Source organism: Anser cygnoides, chromosome 11 (genome assembly GCF_040182565.1).
Source record: "Anser cygnoides isolate HZ-2024a breed goose chromosome 11, Taihu_goose_T2T_genome, whole genome shotgun sequence".
Taxonomy (NCBI): Eukaryota; Metazoa; Chordata; class Aves; order Anseriformes; family Anatidae; genus Anser; species Anser cygnoides.
The window spans coordinates 9,664,589-9,681,515 of NC_089883.1; the positions used below are offsets into that span (position 1 = coordinate 9,664,589).

General features: G+C 40.1%; 1 protein-coding gene across 1 annotated transcript in view; it reads right to left on the reverse strand.

The window, feature by feature from the left end:
- Positions 1 to 9,299, reverse strand: part of TMC3 (transmembrane channel like 3) — a 283,611-nt gene extending 274,312 nt beyond the window's left edge. Inside the window, exon 1 of the mRNA XM_067003575.1 lies at positions 9,144 to 9,299. The gene's annotated coding sequence lies outside the window, so the exon portion shown is untranslated. The remainder of the gene's footprint in view (positions 1 to 9,143) is intronic.
- Between the last annotated feature and the right edge of the window lie 7,628 nt (positions 9,300 to 16,927).

Sequence of the window (16,927 nt, forward strand, 5' to 3'; positions counted from 1 at the left end):
CAGGGGAAGGTAATTACAGGCTTCTATATCAGAGAGAACCACATTTTCCTTCTGCTCTAATCCCAATGTCCCTTTCTGCACCCACTCCAGAGGGCAGGGAGAAGGTCACAGGTAAAAGCAGTCATCCTGTGTGCCTGCTGCACAAAGGTGGGGTACTCCTATAGTCATTCCTGTGCCGCCATCTTGCCTACACAGCAAGACAGAGCAGCATCTCCATTTTCTTCTCGAGCTTCTCCAACGCTCCAACCTAAAAACTGCTTCTCAATTGGAGGACACTAGAATATGAAAATGGAACAGTGGGCTAGCAGATGGAAAGTCCCAACAAGTGAAGACATTAACCACATCAAGTATACCCAACAGCAGCACAATCAGTTTGAACAGACCTCACTAAGCAACAGCCCCAAAGTCTTTTTTTTAAATACAGAAAAAAAATTGAACATGCGTCAGCCAAGACTGCCTAGCAGAAAAGGAAGCCTGTCACTACTGATCAGGAAAAACTTACCCCTTGAACCTGAAAAATGTGCAACCTCTGCATTGTTATACATTGTCTGTTCTAGTCTGTTAGTCCAGACTAAACAGCCCCAGTTACCTCAGCTGCTCTTCATAGGACCTGTATTCCAGGCCTTTCGCCAGCTTCCTAGCCCTTCTGTGGGCACATTCCAGGGCCTCAATGTCCTTCTTGTACTGATGGGCCCAGAGCTGAACACAGTACTCAAGGTGTGGCCACACCAGAGTAGAGTACAGGGGGACGTTCAACTCCCTGGTCCTGCTGCCTACACTATTCCTGATACAAGCCAGGATGCTGTTGACCTTCTTGACCACCTGGGCACACTGCCGGCTTGGGTTCAGACGAGGATCAATCAGCACACCCGGATCCTTTTCCTCTGCACAGTTTTCGTGCCACTCTCCCTCAAGCCTGTAGCACCGCATGGGGTTGTTCTGGCCAAAGAGCAGGACCCAGCCCTTAGCCATGTTGAACCTCATCCCATTGACCTCTGCCCATCAACCTATTCTGTCCAGGTCCCTCTGCAGGGCCTTCGTACCCTCCAGCAGATCAATACTACCCCCCAGCTTGGTGTTGTCTGCAAACGTACTGAGGGTGCACTCAATTCCCTCATCCAAGTCATCAATAAAGATATTAAAGAGGATGGGCCCAAACACCAACCCCTGGGGAACACCACTGGTGACCAGTCACTAGCTGGATTTCACTCCTTTCACCACTACTCATTGGGCCCAGCCATCCAGTCAGATTACTTAAAACAAAGATAAAGAATAAATAGAAGTATTATTTTACCGTATCTGCTCACAAAAATAAATATGTATATATACACATACATTAAGCTCTGGCCACTATGCACAAGACAATTCGTAGCAGCACTTTGCTTAAAAAGACTGGAGAGAGTTCTTGCTAACTGGTGAATACAAGCAATTAGCCCAGAGAAGAGCATAAGCAACACATTCTTTGCCTCCATACAGCTTATCAAGTTTATTTTGCACTATTACATTTTTATAATTTATATAAAAAGCCAGCAGCTATTTGGCAATATTTACACCCAGAAACAGCAATTTAATCATATATGAAAACATCAATGGTACTAGATGCCTGAGGACATTGGAAACTTCTCACCTCCCACTAACCTGTCTGAAACTTGCCTTGGTCATGTTAGCTGTTAACTAAAAATAGCTTTTAAATGTTTCTTTATTAGGCTTGTCCCTCTAAAGAGAGGCATGAAGTTTATTAAATTTATCATGTGAAATATTGAATGCTTGCACAGCAGAAACAAGCAGCATGCAAGTTCAGCAATCTTCCCTCTACAGTGGTGTAGCTGCTCTAACAAAGCAAAATTCATAGTGATTTCATGGCCAGGCAGAATCAAGCTGAATGACAGACATTAGAGACTTCCATCGTTAAAAACACTCCAAAAGCAAACTGTTAAGTGTGACTTGGCTCCTTAAAATAATCTAAAAAATAAATTCACATGACCTATATGTAGTTGCTTACTAAATACATAACCTTTGAAGCCTAATTTCAGGGTGCTAAAGTTTTGAAGGCCAGCACTGTGACTAGATAAGCATCTCATTTGAGGCAATCCTGTATTTATCGCTGTTATACAGATCACAAAGCTCTTAATCAGTCAGGCCTCTCAGGAACCTCAGCTCTTTTTTCTTTAAAGACCTTTTTGTGGGCAACAGTTACTGGAGACTGGAAGTTGTTTGCTGCTCAGAAAACTGTTCTAGATGTGTATGTGCCTGCATTACAAACACAGTTGTGGTAACAGCTACCCTTCATGAACTCTTGAGGACTGGTGTCAAGAACACAAAGGACGTTAACTTAGCATTAGCTTCTCAGACACAGCACCAATTTCTCTCATATCAAAGCTGATAGAACACATGGAAAGCTTGCCGAGATGCCCTTGATGCACTGTGAATAACCCGCTCTTACTTTGTCAATATTCCACTTTAGAGGAGGATGAAAATTGATAGTTAAAAATGTAGGGGGAAAAAAGGAAAATAAGTTGTGTTCAGTATATAGCAAAGCTTTTTCCAATAAGTTTTAAAAATGACATAGTTCTGCCACTTAATTGGAAGTCTACTTCAAATATAAAACAGATTTCCTACATGAATGATTACCCTTCATTAATCTTCCTTATGAAAATGAAGGACCTCTTTGGGAGCTCTAGCCTGGGGGATTTTTTAATTTATTTTTTTAAACACTCATTTTCCTGTTTCTTTTAAAATGCAAGCAAGTCCAGCATAGTGAAGAGTTTCAGTAGAGTCCATAAGACTTCAGAGAAACTTGAACTGCAGAAGCTAATGTATATCTTAATGCCCAGCACAGCGGAGCATTCTACAGTTTCACCATCGGATATAAGTGCCAAGGCTAAACCTCACCTCCTATGTTCAGCTGTTTGCCAAACATGACATACTACCTCAGCAGTAGCAAAACAGAGCTTCATAGCTGTTTAACTATCCCAGGTTTCCAGGACACGTCCAGGCCTTGCAGAACACTCCTTAGGCCATTTTTATCATCAGTTTTCTTGAAGGAAAAAAATAGAAGATTCAGACTAAAAATTTTTTACTGTGAGCTCAGTAGTAGATGCTCTTTTTAAGATGCACTGGAAGTAATTGAAAAAGCAGAAACATTCACACTACGTTTATTATATTCTTGTTTAAGTAAGCAATTCAATCTCTGATTTTTCCAAAAGCCCAGGCAACGAACACTATTGAGATTTACAATAATTCTACAAAACAGTGATAATAGCAATCTTTTTCCACAAGCATAACTGAAATTTTAGAGTTGAGCTCTATTTTGCAATTTATATCATTTTCTAAAAATCAAAAGGTACAATGAATATACATGCCACAGCTAACCAGCTCTTTGCTTGTTGTCTTTCATCTTAGAAACCCAGAAGAATTCTTACAATCATCCTAGCTAAAAAAAAAAAAACTGATTTAAAACAGTTGTAAACATTAATAGGTTTCGACCATAATAGTGATTTGCCACCAGTTCCATCTGTAGCCAAATCTATGTTAATTCACAGAGTTTCTACCTAATTTGTGTGGTGCCACAAGGAAGAAGAGCTGTGCTCAATTAGTGTGTCCAGTAAACTATCAAGATAGTGAAAAAACACATTTCTAAATAAACATTGCCTTCTATTATGCTTAAAATACATACTTACAATTAATTTGACCACCAAAAGGAAGTAATTTTCCAATAATTTAAGAAACAGCAGTCTGATACATTCTAAGATAAGGATGCTAAAAGAGAATCCTTTATTGTTACTAGTTTGCTGCCATTTCACATGGAGTGAAACAGTGATGCAGTACCTCTCAGCCCTGGAAGCTTCCAGCACAAACTTTTCTTCCAGTCCATGTTGCTTTGGGCTTGTTCAATTGGCAGTTTTTCTTTGTCATGTTATAACCATTTCTGTCTCTCTAGTATAGAAAGGTAGCAAGTCTACCCTATTTTCCATGACTTGCATTAGAGACCAGGGACCTCCCAAACCCACCAGGAAGGAGGGGAAAAAAAAAAAAAACAGCATCTTATGTCAATTTTATTCTCCCTTCACCTAAAGGTAACCAGAGGACAGTTATTTCTTGCCATCTTAAACGTGCTTAATTTTGTTGTTGTTGCCAATTAGTCTGCACCGTCATTCCAAATTCCTGGTTCTCAGTATTTGCAGTAACCTCTAAAAACATTTAAACCTTAGGGCAAAATGACCAAAGCAAGAAGAAGTAGTACCACAGTTTTCTGAGTCAGTTAAGTTTAACAGCCTACACTGCCTTTCTATAGCAGTCGAAGAAGCATAACATATGAGAAATCACTTCGAAAAAGGAAAAAGGAAAAGTTTAAGGAATTTATAAACTAGAAGATCAGTGTGTATTTTATAATAGGTAATGGAAACTGTATAAAAGAAAAACCTTCTCTTGTTTATACTTCTCATTACCTTCCATTAACATGCTCTATTTGGTGATTTCCAAGACGTTTCGGCAGTAAGATTTATTTACTTTTAAGTAACTAATTAATAAAAGAAACAAGCTGCTAGGAAGTTTGATTCACTTGATTTCAAAACTTTTGAGCTATTTGAAGATAGTCAGTTCTACCAGTTGTGCTCTGGAGGGTTCTTGTGTCTGCTTTTTTTTTTTTGTGGTGGTGGGTTTTATTATTATTTTTTTTGGTCAGAATAGTTTGCAGGATCACGTCATCATGAAAGAGAAGTTCATGTAAAGAGGTATTACTTCAACCAGATAGACTATGCTGTAACTAACTGCACTTTGGTGGAAGAAATGAGAAATACGTTTTCTTTAAAAAAACACTAATCACACTAAATATGCAATGAATGTTTGTTCTAAAACACACTAATTTTACACCAACCATACCGATATTAATTTTGAATTATGTTGACAATTAACAGCTCTTCACCTTTCAAGAGAGTGGACAGCTGATAGATTCTTATGGATGAGAGGGTAGAAACGATGGTTTTCAGAGACCTTTGCAATCGACAGGAAGTTCAGATCATACCTGAATTGGGCATAAAACTCTTCCTAAGATAGGCTCATCATTTCTTTAATTTGTTCATCTTTTCTGCTTATGCTGGCACAATAGCAAGAAACAAGACAGCCCTACAATGCACATACCTATAACATGTCAGGAACAAGTATAAACAGAGAAACACGTAGGCCAAACATGTTTTGGTATTCCTTTAAAAAAATCCTCGTACACTGACATAGAAATAATACCTCCTGCCCTAGCTTTCTCCAAGTTTCAGTTACATAAAACAGTCTAATGCATTTATACATTTCATATGTAGGTCACCATAAACATTTACATAGTCTACCAAAATTCCTTTTTGCAGGTGTATTAAGTGTCTTAAGACACAGAAAAGTAAAAATAAAGTTCTTATATAAAAAAAGTCATTTTTAAGTGAAATATGCAGCATTCTATATTTTTCCTAACAGTACTCTTTCTGCCTAAGAAATTTCAGTCTCAAAAATTATACAAAACATTTGTACTGTCATAAGATGCCAAATAATTGTAAGTTTTTTAATTTTGTTTTTAAGTACCAATTCTGAACTTGAATGTGTGCTTTCTAGATTTATTTTCAAATTCGTTTTGGTAATTTACCACTGCTCTTTACAAATCTGACCTCTAGTTAGTAAGGCTTCTACACATATGGCCTGACTTTCTAAAGAGCCTATTAGGAAAGAAAGGAGGGGAAAAGGGGAAGAAAAGAAATTCCATTACTGTTTTCGTGCTTTTTCATTGAACCATCACTGCATTCGCTTGCAATATCTCTAAAGGAGGATTATAAAAGCGCTTTCCCAGAATGTGTACTAAAAGGAAAGGAGCTCCAAACCTGGAGAGTATCTGAAAGGGGCCTCTTGTGAAGTGAATTCTCCCATGCAGCCCTTTGAAACCCTTTGCTTGGTCAAGTTGCTGGGCCTCCACGTACAATTAGCTACTACTGAGGCCTATCCCAAATACTTTCCCTAGCCCGTCACAGCAGTGATTAGCAAGTGCCTTACTGCACGTCTTCATATTGGTAATGGATCCATTAGCAGAATCCTACTTCAGTTCAGAACAAGTTGAAACAACTTTCATTTTTTTTTAATGCATCTTCAGCACATTTGGACTTCTGAAGAGCCACGTTAACTACTCTGCTCTGCAACTTAAAGACTCTCTCCAGATATTAAGGCTTCAGAGTTCTAATCAGAGTTCTATTTTGTAGTCCTGATTTAACAATCTGAAAATATTTCCTATTTGTCAACAACACGCATGTTAATCAAAACTTTTAAAAAGTATTCATTAACTTTACACACCAGGAGATCTAGGAGACAAAACTAAGAGAAACTATAAGTAGGGTTTATCATTGGATTGAGATAAATATTGTCTATGCAATTTCAAAATGATTAGCTAAATACACTTTGGACGGGCCCACATGTTTCCAGAGATACTGTGGACAGGCCCACATGGACATGGAGTTGGCTACAACATATGTTTGAAGCCCTTTTGTTCCCAAGACAGCCATGTCAAGTCCTTTTCTGTACTTATCCCAAATATTTGATAGTATTTATTTTTATGAGCATGTCCTAAACAGCCCATCACTGGCATTTTATTTGAACAGTAGTTGCAGATCATCAGCTACCCATACCAGTGAGAATCCCAAATCTTCTTATTCACGCATGGGAATAAAGCAAAGGAATACAGACAACATTCAACATCGAAGGAGACCTAATGACCATAAATTAAACCAGGAATCTATAACAGAGTGAAGTCTCTGCACCTTTTCAGTTTTTGAGCCAAAAACCTTAAGGAACACCATAGTACACTTTAAGCCACATTACTTCTGGAAGGAAAATAAATAAAACCCCACTGTTTGACAATTGCACTGCATCTGAAAAGCAGAACTGGAAAATCCACAGAGACTGAAGAAATGCCAGGGGAAACAGTGGAATTTGCTAGAAGCTTTGAATTGCAAATGTAAGGGGAAATCCTCTTCTGGAAAATATATTCAAACTCTATATTGAGAGCACATGAATGCCAAAAGAAATCTGACACCTTTCCCTCTCTTTTCACCTTTTGTCTTTTACCCTCTTTTTCTGTCTCACTACTACAATTTTCCCCCCTTTTTTTTCTCCTCCCTCCATTAGCTGCACTTTGTCATTACTGCAATTTTTTTCTTACTGAGAGAAGTTGTCACAAAGTGTTTCTCCTGCAGACCACCCCAAAAAGGAAGGGCTCTGTTTTCCCAGGGGGCAGAAATAGCCCTGGAAGAAATCTCCACATTAAGAGTTGCCCCACAAAGTTCTGCCCTGATATACAGACCTCTGATTTTGCTATTTGCTGCTCATGGGAGGCTTCGTTTGTTCCCCTCCCCATGTTAGGCCACCCACCACTAAGCATCTCACCCCTGTGATGGCAGAGGCCATTCGGAAAATGGTGCTGCAGGCTTAGGTGCTGCACATCACCACTGCAATGCTCACTCACCCCAGTCTCTAGCACCAGATGCAGCTGGTTGGAAAGCTCCAGGAATCAGACCAAATCTGCAGTACAGGCCCCAGCACTGATTCAAGCCATGAATATGGATATAAATAAACAATGAATAAACCATATATTTAGCTTTATCTCAAGATCTATATGATCTTATTGTCAAAGAAAAAAGAATAAAGAGCAGGCTAAGTTCTTCAACAAGATGGCAGCATGTCTCCAAGCACCATGCTAATTTCACACCCATAAATTCATAATGGGTGATTTTGCACCAAAGAAGCCAACGACAGTCTCCATACTAGGATCACTAAATGCAAAGTCCTTGAATCACAACCAGGCATTCCCAAACTGCAGCCCAACACAATTGCACATGTGTTTCCCATCAGTGACTAATCGTTACCTTGTTGCTGTGAAAACTAATTTGCAGATTCTGACAGTGCTTGGGAAAGGACTAGGGCAGCTTTCAGCTGTTGTGTTTATAAGGACGATCAGTTATGCAGTTGTTTGAGTATGCCGTGAACTTCATCACGTTTGTAGGCACACAATTCATTAAATCCTATTGCAGTATCACCTCCCCTTTGAATGATGAATTCTACGCAACATTTCAGGTAAATAAGTCTAAACCAATAACTAGAATATAATTCAGTATATGGCTCCTTGCGAAAGCGAAGTACAAAGCACTCTGATAGTAGTAGCCAACAGGCTGCTCCTGGGAGATAGCAAAGGACTTCTCAGCCTCAGCAGACCACCAGAAAGGCTTCCAAAACCATACCAATCCTTCATTTGCACAAACGTATTAAAACAAACAAACAAAAAAAACCCCTTATCACTCTGTCTTAATAATTAAATGTAGAGACCTCAGAAGTGCCCAATGCTCATACCGTGCCCAAAAACAATGGGAGATTCATAGGCTCCAAAAATCAAACCTTGATTAACTGGACGTTATTGTTTGGTTTTGTGATGAGAAGAACGAGAATATGACTGTATGTGCCAAAAAGAAAGATCCTATCAGAGAGGCTGATGGGGGTGTTCCTCGAGCTTTCCTAACAACGTTAGTACTACATACACAATGATCTCTATACAGTAGAAAAGGAGGACAGAGACTAAGATTTTATTATTTTTTTCAGCCACTGAATTCTAAAAGTCTCTTTTATTTTTGAGGGAGATTGAGAAACCGAGAAAATCATATGTTGGTAGGGAGAAATAAGAGGAGTTTGACCTCTGCAAATTCTTCTCTGCTGATGTAGGTTTGTAAACTAGAGCTGAAGGATATTACTTTCCAGAGTAACCAGACACGTGGCCAACTTCTCACATCATTACACATATATGATTTTTCTAATCAAACATATTAGAGATTACAGAGAAGCTTATAGAGTTTCCACAGCAAATGAGTTTTAAATTGCAAAAAGACTCTTAGAGTACCAAACAGACAATTTCTTCATACCATATTTTGGGCACAAAATGCACAGATTTTTCCTTCCACATAGCTCAAGGGTTCACCCTTCCCAGTCCAACAAGGATTAATTTCACATACCAAAGAATCATTGGTTATACCCCCCTATAGACTTCACTTGCCCTTTGCACCTTTAGCTCTCCCCCAGATTAGCAGGGGAGAAGAACCAAGACCCTCTCTCCGCGCTTTGCATGCAAATACCTGGTGAGCAGCAGAGAACCTCACTCCTCTGCCTTGCACTGCTCCCTACCTTCTCTCTCTGGTAGCTCATAGGGCAGCCCCACACCTCTATCTCCTACCCATCTAACCAGGGTAGCCAGAGTTGCAGCGGCTGCTTCTAATCAGCTTCTCAGTAACGGCTGAAGAAAGTAATTAGGCCCTTCATTAGCTTGTTGCAGAGGATTGCTGCTCTATGGCACACCTGTATCCGATCCCATCACCAAACACCAAATAACCTGTGTTAGGCATGAAGAACATGACTTTCATCAGAATCGGCTGTAGTTTTTAACATGTTAAACCTCTGTGAAGCAGCCACCTTCTCCAAAAGAGTCTAACAAAAGGCACATATTCAGGCCACAGCAAGATCAGCTTCTGCCCCACCTGCTCCCCTTGAGGAACGCAGAAGCTCTCCATCTGTGCCTGTGCAGGTCAGGGTCCAAAGTGGATGTGGGCCATGGTTACCCTTCCCTGCTTGTATCAGGATTACACCAACCTGAAAATTTAATTCAATCATTTCCTATTCAGTTGCACTTTCACCCAAATATCCTAAAGCACTCCTTAAACAACAAGTAATTAGCGTCCCCATCCCGCCTGCAAGGTGTGCACATGTAAGCAGAGGAGCGGTTTTACGTGCGTATTGCAGGCAGCGCCAGGGAGCAGCTGGGAGGCAGCACAGCCTCCTCCTCCTCCTCCCCCCGTGCCTGCGTACAGCCGGCAGCGTGGCTGCACGCAGCCCAATTTATAGATGACGGAAACAGACAGTGGGAGATTACACATCATAAAACATGGATGTGGCAAAGCCAAAAAGCAGGTCATAGTGCATTGGGGATGCAGCACTAATTAAAAATAACAAGGCAGCTCCATGCTTTAACTTTCTCTGTGCTTCCGCTGAGGAGGGTGAAAAAGACAGTTTGTATTTCTGCAAGAACAAGACTGCTTTCTCGGTTTCTCCTCCCCTAAGGAAGACTTAAATTATTTGCTCTCTCTTTTTTTCTGAAATGCTGCATTCCCAAGATAAAAATGTGTCTGCATGCCAAATTTTGGTAGGCAAACTATGCTCGTTACCAGGATGAATTAACACGGTATCTCTTCAAAAAGGGTGAGCTCCATGCAGAATACTACAAAGGACTTTAGGAGAAGCATAACATTGCTGAGTCAAACTACAGGGGCCAGGCTTGCTAGGACGAGGATTCAGCAGATGCCTGAGCGGATCGAACAACTCCCTGCTGTCAGAAGGGCTCCTTCTGCTCCTCTCCATGCAGCAGCGTGGCCCAGCGCCTGGTGCTTGGCCCACCCCAGAGCCCATTCAGCTCTCAGAACCTGCAGACAACCACTCTGCTGTGCTGCTGCATCAGTTTGCAGCCAGTGCCCTGCTTAGGACCTTGGCTGTGTGATGGAACAACCTCAAACATGTTTCTGGATGTTTCCTACTCAGGAGAGGACTGAATTTGAAGTCATCTTTCCTAATTATAACATCTATCTTCATAAGAAGGAATAGGATTATGCTATAGTCTATGGCTTTTCAACTAATTCTTAAAAATGAAAAACAGGTATTCGTCTGCTCTCCTTCCAGCTCCTATTGTCTTTCTCTAGCCTCCTGAGGTGTATTTGTTAGGTAATGCAAGAGAATCACCAGTTGTCAAGATAATTGTCAATTGTCAGCTACGTACTCCGATAATTTCCATCTTTTCAACCTTTGCCACTTCTCTGCATGCATACAGAAAATTAGTAGCTTGCATATAATGTCTCTATTTTGTTTGCCATCACATGGGGCAGAATGCAGGTGTGGGAAGGGATTTCAAAACAGCCTTCCTGTGGCTGTGGTGCACCTCAATTCTGTTTTATATGTCTCTCTCAGCAGGCTGTCAACAAAAGACAAAATCAAGTGGGAGACTGTGGGGCAAATGCATCCCAAGTGCCGTGCTGCAGTGCTGTGGAAACTTCATTGCACTTTGTTTGTTCTTGTGCATTGCTGTAAAAGATGGGAGATGCAGAGTCCAGGCTGTGTAGGCCTGTATTTTCTTCAGATTTTCCCTTTCAGAAGGTAGTTTACTTGGACAAAGAGGTGTCTTTGTCTCACCCTCGGTTATGAAATTCAAATGACAGCCCTTTGCCTTAGGTGCTGCTTCTGCTTTTCCTCTCTGCTTCTTTCATTTCTCCTCCCTGCTGTTACACTGGAGTGAATAATGCATTTTTTAGTGAATTTCCGTGGATTAGGCTTCCAATTAATTCAAGTCAGTTTTACAGACTCTGCCAATTCGCATTGCTAAAATTCATTTGGAATTATTGGGGCAGGGTGAGGGGGTTTCCCATAAATTTTTTCCACATTAACTACAAGAATGCAGTAGAAAGAAATTAGTCATTTTTACACGTGAGTATATACCATCGGTATGTGTAGGATTTGTTTCAGACTAAACTGAAAGCACAAATTACACTTTCTTCCTTTCTTAAAGGCCCAAACGTGGTTTCACACCAACTGACAGTGGTAGTAATTAATGTGAAGGATCCCTGGGGTCTTTTAACCTCTTTTCTTAGCTTTTGATAGCTGAGACAGCCACAACCTGTGTGCCATTTAACTATCTATAAAACTGAGGGGGAAAAAGCATTTAAACATGACATTTGGTTTTCTTTAAACTTTCTAATGAGCTCTAGACAAAGCAGAAAGGCTTTTACTGAGGATTTTAAGAAACACTTTTTTTTTCCTCAATTGTTATCCCTAGGGCAGAGCATTTTTGCCTCCTCATAGACAGATGAATTCTAGGATCGGCTTCCACAAAAACCAGGAGCGCCAATTGTGTGAAATAGAATCACACAGTAAAGATGTGCTGTAGGACCATTTTATCCCTTTCATCAGCTTGGTGCATGTCTGTATTCACATGCAAAATTGTGACAAGAGTTTTCCCTTCACTTTTTGTCTGTTTACTGCAAACCAGTTATCCTGGGATGATTCAGAATTATTAGCTCACCCAAACAGCGCAGCTTTATGACTCTACTTAAATCAGCTTATCCCTAAAGAGAGGTAGTGAGAGCTATTGGTTGGGCCTGGGATTGGGAACTAAATTTTGCCACCAAACTGTTATTGGGTAAATCAGTCAACCTTTTCAAACCCAGGTTCCTGTGTACTACATCAGAAAGGAGGTATCTCCCTGGCAAAGCACTTCAATATCCTCTAACAATGGTAAGATATTAAAGGGCCAGGGAGCACTTGCTTGTAGCTTTATTTTAATTTCCAGTTCAGGGATTTCAAATTACTGGGATAGGGGTGGCTTACTGTTAAACATTCTAATATATTGTATGGTATATTACAAAGCAGCCTCCCCAAAATATGTATGTTGAAGAGATAACGCGGATGCAAAATGATGCACTCAAATTTGAATTCAGCCTGCCTGGGTCAGAGCTCTGCTGGACGGGCAGACTCCAGAAACAGCAGCCAACAGGGGAACCCTGATCTGCCGTGTGTCCACCTCCAGTGCTGCATGGCCAGCTGAGACCTTTTAGTTTCAACTGCCAAAGAAGGTGGGTTGCACCTGGATGCCAGACTGAAGTGGAGTGGCACGAGCATCCATCTCTTCTACATCACCGTGGGGGCGAGAAGTGCCTACAAAGGGCAAAAAGGGACAGCATCAAGCAGATAGTCCAGTGTGGTGGTGTCCTGCATTGGCACTGCTGAATGCACCCAGGCTCGATTAGCACTTCACTTCTCTTCCTGTTTCATCAGGTGTCTGAAATTCCTGGTTCAGGCTGGAACCAGAAGCGGAGCACAAGAATTTTTTTAAAATACAGAAGTCTCTGGCTGATGATGAAAGCAGAGAAGTGGCAATGCTCTAAGCTCCATTCCTTTTATTTGTATAATGCTCTGATTTACAGAAACTGCTTTACAGAAAATTTTGACACAGCCTGTCCCTGGAGAAGAATAGAATTTAAGATTCTGCATCTGAAGCTAATTAAACATAAGAAGCAGCAGGTGAATAAATTGATTTTCCCATTTTGTGGTTTTAACAAAAAAAATCAGGAAAAAAAATGAACTGAAACAGAAATGTCTCTGGCTTTCTGGCAGAATTAAAAAAAAAAGTTAGCTGTCTTCCAACCCAATGTAAAATGTTTTGAAAGTCTGAAAAGCTTCCATCTATAAAATAAAATATTAATATGTTAAAAATGCTATCCTACTTAAGCTTCCAAATTATGGTTGAAATAATTCCCCCAAATTTATCCAATTTTTTTTAGTATTTCAGTCTCTGGGAACTTGATTTTTCAGTGAAGCCGCTTTACTGTTCTGTATCAGCAGCACAACTACTCCTATGCAGCACAACTACTCCTATGTAATGGCAGCACAACTACTCCTATGCACCGACACGGTTAAACCATCTCTTATTTATTTTACTGTGATCTACACTTTCAAAATTGACTAATATTCTAACTGTCCAACTTGAGATACCTTACAGAGATCTAGCTTTCAGAAATTCAGAGAACTTTCCTCATAAGAAATCAGAAGGTGACCTGTGCCTACACGTGCATTTTGGTTTGCAGCAGTGGAGCAGCTCTGAAGCAAGGCTCCACCTGAACCCAGTCACTGTGTGCTGGTTTGATTCACGAAGCAATGTTGATTCCTTTCAGAGAGGACTGAACTGGAATTTTGTCCTCAGGTGTGAACCTATGTACAGGGACGTGGGGTTTGAACCAATAGCTGCCCCTTCAGGTGGCTTTATACCATGTTCATAATGTTGAAACTTAGCTCAGGAGACCAGACTGAATTTATTCTGAAGAAAAACCTCTAAAGTACATGTAGTTCTTCAGAAGTATTGCAGTGGGTACAGAAACCTCAGCACCAACTTCTTTAGTCAACTAATCTGCTCTTATTGCACTGATTTATTTGCTAATGTGGCAATAGCATAAGACATCTCATGGTGAACATCACAAATACTAATAAATCACAAAGAGTCCCTGAAATTAAAAGCAATAAAAGAGAGCAATTTGCAAGATGAATTGAAAGAAAACAGGAAGGATACAGCAGTAGGCTCATGAAATTATTGAACTTATATTTATTCACAATGGTTTTGTGATCAGGGCAGGGACTAATAACCTCCTGTGCTAGCACAAAGACAGACATCTCAGTCACACTTCTAAGTGGCATTAGGTAATATTTTCATGGAAAAATACCTTTCAGTAAACTAATTTCAACAAGGGTTTTATTACCAGAATGGCTGAAGAATCACACTTTGCATCTGAGAAACAGAAAATGCCAGCACTCTGATGGTAAAGTATTATTTTTCTATAAAAGTTCTTTTAAAAGTTAACATAGTGACTATGAACCCAGCTTAGTATTTTTAATATGACTTCACATAGTAGAGTCTTGGCCTAGAAAAATCTGTGATGCCATATGTAAAGTATTCATTACAAATCCACTAACTGAAAACTTACCACAATCTTTTGGAGCCATGTATTGACATGACATTATAATAATGTCAACATTTCAGTAAGTGAAAGAAAAGGAAAGGTGAAAAGATTTTGTCATTCAGCTCTACACCAAAATGTTACTATTACAGTTAAGTCTACCAGAAAATACCATGTTTTTAAGACATTCAAGAAGTTTGCAGAAGTCTGCAAAATTATCAGCTGAGGTCCTAAAATAAATCTGCAATCAAACAGGGAAGGTATGGGTCAGGAGAGAAGTCGACACCTGAAGATATTTTTCTCTCTGGTTTTTCCAGTAAGTGGGACCGTGCAGCAAAGGCATGGAAGCCATGTAAAAGCTGACAATCCACAGCAGTTGCTTTATTTCTGTAGCTCTTGTCTTTGATAAGTGTAGCAGCCAAAAATTTCAGCTGGGCACCTCTTCTAGAAATATGCACTTTTCTTTCTCAGAGTTCCTTTTGCACAGTGAATGTATATGCATGAGTGCATGTGTGGATGCGTCAGTGAAAAAATAAGCTAATTTGAGCTAACGTTGGACTCCTACTGAGAAAAGGTATCTGCTTCAGTATCAACCCCACTGTTAACATTTCTTTTACAAATATGACTGATTATAAAGCAACAACTACTTTCTCATTTTTCTTAACATATTATGAGAAAGAAAAACAGAATATTTAAAATTAAGTTAGAATTTAACAGGTCTTCTCATTAAAGCTTTTTGTTTTTTCTTTGAAAACTTACAAGGGCTGTCCCATAGTTAGATAAAAAGCTGCTTAAATTATAACTGGATGTTACCAGACAGGAGAAGTCAAGCATTCAATCCTTCAGGGTGATGCAACTCCTTGCAAACTGAACAGCACAAATCCTAGATAACACTTAGGTGCTATTTTAAGAAATTCAGTCTGAAGAAGCTTGGACAAGTCTCATACTTGTCTCAAGTGGGGCAGGTGTTCCCCAGACCCTCACCATTTTGTGAAAGAAATCCTCAAGCAGTATTGTGATATTTTGGGGGCACTTAAGACGACAACACAGAGAAGTACTGAAGATCTGAAGATCTCCCTCAAGATCTGATCCAGTCTGTTGTCCAGCTTTTTCAAACTTATACTATCAATTCACCCAACAACAAGTTAATGGCCTTCCATAAACTTCTACGTGTATCAAAGTTAAATGTACCCTTTCATTCCCTAGCAAGCAGAGAGGTCTGCACTGCTGGTAATGGTAAGCCCATTGGCCCACTGATGTTCTATAACCTTGAAAGTGTATCTCGATGCCAGCAAACATCATTGGTATATTAATTTCTGTAGCTACTTTGTACTCTTTCAAATACAAACGAGGCTTGTCTCCCACCACGCCTTACAAAACATGAAAATTAAAGTGTTTAAGCCCAACAACCAAATAGATCTACAGGCATTTGTCTCTGTTGGTTGGTTGGTTGGTTGGTTTTGTTTTCATTTTCGGGGGGCAGAAGGGGGGTGGAGGGATGGAAGAGAGAAGTATGAAGTATACCTCCAGAAGGATTATGAATAAAGTAATTCTAATGACTTTTGCAGTCCTGTATTTGAGGGCCAGAAGACTTTATGGTTTCCTGAGGAGTGTCATGTCACCTCCTAGAGTCTCATAATTCTCTAAGTGCATCCTGGAAGAAACTCTAGTTTGGGACAGCTGGAATGAGTATTCCAGCTAAGGTTTTAATACTGGCTACCAGAAACTTGGGTCCTTTCCTAAGTGTGTATGAAAACATGAGCAAGTGCTCTTGACAGTATTCCAAGTTCAAGTTTATTTACTTTAATGATTAGAATTAGATGTGCAGAGAACAGTTCTTGCACGACAGGGGTGAGGGTATGGTGTTATACAACAGAACAGCTTTAACTTTTACAGATCAAACACAAGGGCTGTATCCACAACAAGCCTCTCTGAATTCCCAAGGCCAGCATTTGCTGAGCCTGTAACATACCAGATCTCCAGCTCATGCTCTCACCCTAAATAATTGATCGATGCTAAAACTATGAAGTCTCCAATTATTCTAAATATGCTTTGTTCTTGACAAGGTGTAACATATTAATCGAGGATTAAAGGCTTTTCATATAAAAAAAATAACGCTGCAAACTTCTGAAATTTCAAAGCTTATCATTCTAATTGTGCGCGGGGGCAAAACGGATCTGGGGGCTGGGTACCGCTGTTTTGAGAAGCCGGTGTAGTCAGTCATAACTGTGGTGGGTGTTCTTTCCTGGAGACAATTTAACACACAGCACATTTGGACAGGCTGCTTAAATACTGAACAACAGAGGAGAAAATGGGCTTTCTAGAAGTTGCAAGCAGATGCTGAAAACTCTACTTAGAACTACCTTTCGTGACCT